This window comes from Copadichromis virginalis, linkage group LG16, assembly GCF_057382275.1.
Source record: "Copadichromis virginalis isolate Kocher_CV1m ecotype Utaka linkage group LG16, C_Virginalis_male_GT1.1, whole genome shotgun sequence".
NCBI classification, from domain to species: Eukaryota; Metazoa; Chordata; class Actinopteri; order Cichliformes; family Cichlidae; genus Copadichromis; species Copadichromis virginalis.
Genome location: NC_140633.1, coordinates 21,629,062 through 21,637,403, shown reverse-complemented (window position 1 = coordinate 21,637,403; position 8,342 = coordinate 21,629,062). Strand labels below are relative to the sequence as shown.

Sequence of the window (8,342 nt, the reverse complement as noted above, 5' to 3'; positions counted from 1 at the left end):
ACCTGAAGTTCAGTTCACACTTGGACCGGCGGCCGCCTCGGGTCTCTTTTCCTTCTGCGTCCCCTTTCCATCCTCCACCTGCTGGCCTCCACCACTTGCTAATGTTACTGAATCTGTGGAAGCTCCGCGATAGCCACCACACGAAGTAACGAGTAACGACCCTATCTAAATCCCAGTAACGACTAACGCATTCCTGATTTTGGAATAATAACTAGTTACAGTTTATGCAAGACCCACATTTGAGATTATCTTGTAGGTTATGATTTATCAAGGTTATTTCTGGAGTTTTAGGGTCCTGGAAAGCTTTGTCAAGCATATCTCTAATGTTTTTACCTCTCTAATCATTAGTGGTTCTTTAAAAATCCCTGGTAAGTTTGGATCACTTTGAAGGATATGCCAATGTTTTAAAATTATTTCTTTAATGTTCCTGGTGTTTGGTGTAAAGGTTGTGCAAAAGACAAGATTTAATTTAAGTTTTGGTTCTACCAGTCTGAGAAATAACCTCAACATCTGGTTTGGGATTTATGAGGAAGATTGTGTGCGAGAATATTTTGTTTTTGGTATTTAATTTTCTTTTAGATTGTACCTATTTATTAGATAAGATTGAAATGGATGAATTAAGAACTAGACACAGTTTTGGTGATTTGCATTGTAAAATGTCTGAATGGTTATTATGAAATAAACTAATTTTGTCTGAATGGTTTTGTCCACTATCTGTCTAGCTTAAGTGTTTATATTTTAATGGTTACATTTTATGTGGAGTGAATAAATAAAAGTATATTTACAAGTGGCCCCTAGAGACAAAGCACATACAAACTTCAAAACACGTAAAAACTCCAAAGCACGTACAAACCCCGAAGCATGTACAAACTCCAAAACACTAAAAACTCAGACGCACGTAAAAACTCAGAAACACGTAAAAAAATCCAAAACACGTACAAAACACAACAGAAGTGAGTGAGATGACCTGATGTGCAAAAATCATTGTTACTGTTAAAATAGGTCAGCTGTTCAAGAGTCTGATAGCAGTGGGGAAGAAGGAGTTGTTGAGTCGAGATGTTCTGGATTTCACACTTCTAAACCTTCGTCCTGAGGGCAGCAGTGTGATCAGTCGGGTGTGTGTGGGGTCTTTGAGGATGGAGGCAGCTCTCCTCTGGACTCGTCACTGGAAGATGCACAATATAATGTGAATGGAACCCGAGTTAGGCAAAAACTGTTATAGCGGCCATGTAGGTGAAACTCCTCGTGATCAGGACAAGGAATCTGATGCCAGTGCAGAAAATATATTGTCATATTATTATCAGTAGTAGTAGTAGTAAACTACAATCATACAAGAACTTTTGGTACATGTCCCAAGTCCTTAGAAAAAGAAACAGAAAGCAATAATAATAATTAATAATAATAATAATAACATAACTTTTACACATAATGTTATGGTCACACACAATGGTCCAGTTAGGTTTAAGAGAAATTAGTAACACTGTTTTTTCATTGCAAGAATTACAGAAAAAACTATGGAAGCTATGAAAAAGGTGAATGCATGACTGAAAACACTGTGAGAAATGAAAATACAACGTTATTCTAACCTTTCCTCCAAGCTGTTTTTGTAAAGGTCCTTGTTCAGGCACCTGGTCTGGCTTTTTCTGCAAAAGTAAAACTGTGACCAGCGCTTTATTTCACATGTTTTATGAATGACACTAAACTTTGTTCTACAAACTAAGTTCTGATGGGATGCTATTTAAATTGTAAATAAAAACAGGATGCAAAAATTTCCACATCTCATAAACTCAGATTTTATTGACAGTAGAAAATTAAAAATGCAGGAGTGTTTAAATGAATATTTTACTTTTTCATTTAAAAAAACTCATTTTGAATTTGATGGTAGCAACGTATTTTAGAACAACTGGGATAGGGCCACAAGATGTGGCATATCTTCACTGTTGTTTATACTGCAGTATACTATATATGGTACTAACAGGGTCTTGTGACAAAATGAATGTCATATGGCCAGATGGGTCAGTGGTTTGTGTTAATGAGTTTAGGTCTCACTTTAAATTACAAGACATTTTAAAACAATTCCAAGCAATCCGTACTTCAATAACATGATCTAAATAAAAGCTGACTAGATAACATGAATACCCTGATGGGATGTAATGAAGTCTTGGAGGACTGTAGCATTAATCAAGAAATTATAACCATCTGATTTTATACACATTTAAAAGCTAACCTAATCGGAATTATCCATTCTGTGATATTCCCTCACAAAACCTTAGTGGACAAAGCTCCAGGTAAACCATTGATTTAAGAATACTTTCTTGAAATGGCAATAACTTTGTTTGACGTCATAGTGCAGCCAAACAAAAAACAAAATAAACAAAAAAAAACATTCAGTCAAATTCAAGCAAGTGGTAAAGGCACCTACTATTGCTAATTTCCTGCTCCATATAATGGATTGGATTTATATAGCGCTTTTCAAGGCACCCAAAGCGCTTTACAATACCACTATTCATTCACTCTCACATTCATACACTGGTGGAGGCAAGCTACAGTTGTAGCTGTGTACTGACAGAAGCGAGGCTGCCATATCGCGCCATCGGCCCCTCTGGCCAACACCAGTAGGCAAGTAGGGTAAAGTGTCTTGCCCAGGGACACAACGACCAGGACAGAGAGCCCAGGGATCGAACCGGCGACCTTCCGGTTACAGATTCCCAACTCCCTGAGCCACGGTCGCCCGTAATAGTTCTATACTTTGGCTCCACTCCACTAAGTCTGATTTACAGTTTCAGAGACTCTGTATTTTATCTAATACTGGGCGTTGCATTTCATCCTGACCCTGAAACAACATGTTTGTCCCTCTTCCCATCCCATATGGAAAAGATATATATAAATCTTATAAAGTTTGTATCTGTCTTGTGTGAAACTTGTATGAAAAGCATATAAGTGTGAAAACAGATATAAGATCCCTTGAAAAATTATATAATGAAACTTGTATGTTTTGGATACTTACTAAAACAATGTATGAAAGTAATGAGAAAGTGGCCACTTTCATGAGTAAATCATGTAAGCCTTATATGTGATTACTCATGAAAGTGGCCACTTTCATGAGTAAATCATGTAAGCCTTATATGTGATTACTCATGAAAGTGGCCACTTTCATGAGTAAATCATGTAAGCCTTATATGTGATTACTCATGAAAGTGGCCACTTTCATGAGTAAATCATATAAGTTTTTACTATTTCTTTTCCGTATGGGATAATGCAAACTTTCTTCTCATTGCCTGCTTCTTCTAAAAACAGGGATGTGAATGATTGAAACTGCCATGCTCGAAGCCAGAGATGTGCCCTTGAGCTGAAGAGGCTACAGTAGCGATGTCCTCCCTCTGATTGTGTTCCCTTGCAGTTCCTGCTTTGAAACAGAAAAATGTCCAAGTCTCGGTGTAACTGTGTATCTGGATGTCTCGTCAGCTTAGAAGTGACCATAGATTGAATTCTGCAACTCTGTATATTGACTCCTCCATGTGTTATTTTTCAAATGAGCAGTGGTACCCTGTGGTTAAGAGAGACCCACATACAAAGACAAAAAATACAAATAAATATTAGGGGAGATTTTAAGATAGGAATTAAGGCAGAGATGTAAGAATGCTAAAGATAATAAAGATCTTATGACCTCTTCTGACTGAGGAGGAAACTGATCCTCGACTGGATCCTGATTCAGTGTCCTCATCATAAATTTTCTGTTGAGAAAAAGCAGTGACCTTATTAATGCTGTCCAGCAGGTGCTTCAGTACTTTATTCTATGAGAGCTGGTTAGTAAAGGCACTGTACTTATTACAGTGTATAAGAAACACAAGACACCAGTCTCTTTGAAAAGTTGCTAATAGTGATAAGGATGATTATTTATAATTGTATTTTGATATTTAAGTAGAGGAATGAATTATAGATGTAATGTATGAAACCATGGTTTTAATTACACGCACCAACATGAAAATGTGGAAAAAAAAATATGCGTGTCTATAAAGACAGTGGATTTAAATAGTTGCAAATACAGTATGATTACTGTTTGTCAGTTTTTCTAGTCTGTTTTGTATTTTGGTTACTGCAGTAATAGGGCTTAATTTTGTGATATTCTGAAAGGTCTTGATGCATGCTCAATTATCTAGGTAAGGAAATCCCAGAAAGTTGATCCTGTTCTTCTGGATCTAGTGTTTTCATTGGGACAAACATTTCATCACTCATCCAAGTGACTTCTTCAGTCTGAGCTGACTGCAGGTTTCCCCTTATAAACAGTACATTTGCACGATGACCAATACTAGCATCACTGGTTAACACTGGTCTGTCAAAAAATAAACAAAATAACTGACGTCTCTCAGTCTGGAACAGTTACAAAGTCATTTCTAAGGCTTTGGACTTCAGTAAACCACTGTGAGAGCCATTACATGCAAATGGAGAACACTTGGAACAGTGGTGAAGTTTCCCAGGAATGACCAACTTACCAAAATTACTCCAAGAGAGTTTTTTTGTTGCATTTTTTTGTTTTGTTTTTTGGTATTTTAAAATATGATGGCCAAAAGTAGTTAGGTTTAAGTATGAAAGTGTTAAGCCTTAAAATACCACATTGGTGTACTTTTGTGGTTGTAGAGTGAAAACAAGCAGGTTACCACAAAATAAAAATGGCTTCAGAGTCAGTGTATTAAAACTGCATCTAACTATTTTTATGCTAGTGCCATTTCCTCTTTGCACCTTCAACCCTATAGAGAAAAAAAGCCATGAACATGCTGGGTACACCTGTCAAACTTAGAACTAGTTTGCAGTACTTACAAAAATACCAACCAAACTATGCAATTACATTTTCTTTCTTTAATGGTCAAAAAAAGCATTTAGGTTTACTCAAACCTTTGATTATTTTGTAAACTAATAACTAATGAAACTAATAATTCAACTGGTTATGAAATAAAAGATTAATTTTAGTAATAAAATAACCTTCTGAGCTCAGTGAATTCTCTGGTGTGAGCATTCGGCCTGTGAAAACTAATGTAATGATTTTGTTATTGAACTGAATCGAAAGATATCAGTTCATTTAGACTTTATGAATCTGGATTAATCTGCAATGCAGCATATATTTTCTTTATTTGCATTACCTTGCAATTTAATATATGCAATTAAATTTAAATCTTCACTGTGATATGAGCCACAGAAATCAATGCTAATTTCCCTCTTTTTTTTCTTATTTGATGCACTCTTTCGATATTTGAACACCTGGACATAAACAAAATAAAGCTAAATGGTATGGTAAACATAAGAATAATCATCCAAGGAGACACAATAGAAAATGGCATGTCAGTTTTATGATCAAATCGGTCTCCCCAGCTGACAATAAATGTACAGCAGCACAAAGAAGAGCTACATTCTTTTAACCGTTATGAAGTTAAAAAGGTTTTACTCACCTGCAGAGGAAAACAGCCAACATGATGCCGCATAGAAGAAATCCAATTGCAGTTGACAGTATGGATAGAAAATACTTTGAAATGGATTCTGTAAAGCAGCATAGATGTAATTTTCATTGGTTATTGAAGATTTACTAAAAGTGATTGGGAGATGTTTTTGTTCTACCCACCTTTGGGCTTCTCAGACACAGTTAAATTCCACGTAATGCTGTGTAGGCCATCTGCGCCAGTTATGCTACATGTATAAAGTCCTTTATCCTCAGATTGAGCACTAAAAATAATTATCTCTGTAGGTAACTCGTGATTTATTTTCAGTTTATAAAATGAGAAATTTGAAAAGGTGCGATTCAGCACAATGGAATAGTGGAAAACAGATCTGTTGTTGGTCCATGAGATTTGCGTTGCATTTGGCTCAGATATGTTGCAAGTCATTGTCACAGAATCTCCTGTGAACACCATCATATTTCTGTGTCCTTTTTCAACAAACTCTATTGTTTAAAGGAAAAAAAAATTAGAAATGTATTTGTATTTGATCTGGATAAAAAGACATAAATATACTCTGTACCTGCAAAGACATGCCACACCACTAATAGCTGAGTGAAGAGCAGTGCTGCTTGGTTTAATTTCAACATCATGATCATCAGACTGAGACAGAAGCAGACTTGAACTTCACTTTGAGCTTCATTTGTATCTGAGGAGGAGCCACCAAAAAGGAAGTGGTCTGCTGCTGTTTTGCTGACTCAAAAGTCGTGAGTGTGTGTGTTTCATCTTTTGCAGAATAAAACAAGATGTTTTGTGGGAATAATGCATTCATTAGGTTAACAAGAAATTGTCACAATTTAAGTGATTCCCCCACTTGAAATTTAGTCACTCATGTTATAAACGGAAATATCAGATGCACACGATTAAAGGAGAAATTTTCTAGTGCAGTAAAACCACATCTGCATGGTTTATCACACTTTACCCACAAGAGAATTCATAGCTGTACAACATGTTGCATTCTTGATCATGTAACTCAGACCTTCCCAAAGTGTGGGGCCCACCCCCTGGAGGGGGGGACACTGCTAGCACTGGGCGCCCACACAAACGCAAAGCAGGAGATGAAGCATCGCTGAATATGTTTCCAAACCAACTTCATTCTAAGCCAAAGACTAGAAAATATGGTGAAGCATATCTTCCCTTTGGTTTCACCTGCACAAGTGCCGAGGTAGGTCTCCCCTGCAGATTTGGTTTTCCCTTCGTGGGGAGCAGCGCTGGGCTGTTCAAATCACAGACAAACAGTATCCCACATTCTTGATTTTTAGTTCACAAACACTTGTTGTAATGACTAACTACTCCTCACATTTTGGAGATGTTAGCTCTTTATACAGTAAAGTTACAGTGGGATACGAATAACATCAGGCTGATCCTGCCACAATTTGTCTGTATATGTAAACGTGTAAAACCTGAAGATCTGACTATCTGCCATTCTGCAATTCATCTCATGTAAACAATAACGTGGTGCACCGCATGACGTGAAAAAAGGCACATACCTTTAACGTTGCGTGACGAACTCTGTATTCCTTGTCCACACGTAAATGCAAAAATCTCAGTTTTCGGTGATTTGAAACGCCGTTTACGTGTGGACGAAACAGCTGCGTTTTCAAAAATAACCATGTAGGTGCAGACCTAGCATACAAGAGTTAGTAGTTTATTTTATAATTTATTGCAGTTTACTTGTATTTGCTTAAATGTTTGAGGTGTGAAATAATGCAAAAATCTGGACAAAGAGAGCAACTGTACTGGAGGAGGTAAACCCAAGATCATATAATGTGAAAACTGGAGTTTACTGTACACTCAAAAGACAATGGGATCATCGGAAGGACAGTGTGATGACAACAACAGTGTGATGACAACAACACACCACTTGAACCAACAACACCTGTGATCAGCACGCTCTATCAAGCCACCTGATAGACTAAACCTTTAAGCATATATATATATATATATATATATATATATATATATACATATATATATATATATAACTTTCTGCATTATTGTGTGTTCAGTAGTTTACACTGTCACAAATGTTTGTGATGTAATTCAAGCTATGCAATGTTAGGTATGTTTCCACAGTGTTGTTCAGCAGTTAACATCTAAAGAAAAGGGGATGTGTTGATAGGAGTTATGTGGGTTAGTTCAGCTTCACCACTAGGGGGGTGTCTAAACCAAATTGTGATATATACTGTGTCGATGAAGCAGCGGCGGGTTATGTTTACATGCATGGATGTGAGCCACGTTAAAATAAAGAAGCTTGCTCACTACTACTGATGTTTTATTAAAAACACGACAGGGGGGTCGGAGGGGCGCGAATATTTTTCTTGTAAAACAAAGGGGGGCCTAGCAATAAAAGTTTGGGAACCACTGATGTAACTGAACTTGTTATACCTGCCCTATCCTAATTTGGAATAAACATGGAATGGTGAAATAAAGACTTTCTTTACAAAGTTCTGATGTTTCACTGAAAAGCGTGATAACTTGCCCTCACTTAAGTATGAACAATGACTCAACAGTTTTAAAGAGAGGTTTATTCATTTATCATTCAGAACCTCATTGATAGACTATCCATCCATCCATCCATTTTCATCCGCTTTGTCCGGGGCCGGGTCGCGGGGGCAGCAGCCTAAGCAAATAGGCCCAGACCTCCCTCTCCCCAGCCACCTCCTCCAGCTTATCCGGGGGAATACCAAGGCGTTCCCAGGCCAGCCGAGAGATATAATCTCTCCAGCGTGTCCTGGGTCTGCCCCGGGGCCTCCTCCCGGTGGGACATGCCTGGAACACCTCACCCAGGAGGCTCCCAGGGGGCATCCTTGTCAGATGCCCGAACCACCTCAGCTGGCTCCTTTCGATGTGGAG

General features: G+C 37.7%; 1 long non-coding RNA gene across 1 annotated transcript; it reads right to left on the bottom strand.

Annotated features, from left to right (window-relative positions):
• Positions 1 to 3,205: 3,205 nt before the first annotated feature.
• LOC146690713 (uncharacterized) lies at positions 3,206 to 6,728 on the bottom strand. Its single transcript, XR_014915463.1, has 4 exons — positions 5,615 to 6,728; positions 5,445 to 5,532; positions 3,668 to 3,734; positions 3,206 to 3,547 (listed from the first exon to the last, which is right to left on the bottom strand). It is a non-coding gene; the product is annotated as an uncharacterized LOC146690713 (long non-coding RNA).
• Positions 6,729 to 8,342: the final 1,614 nt, after the last annotated feature.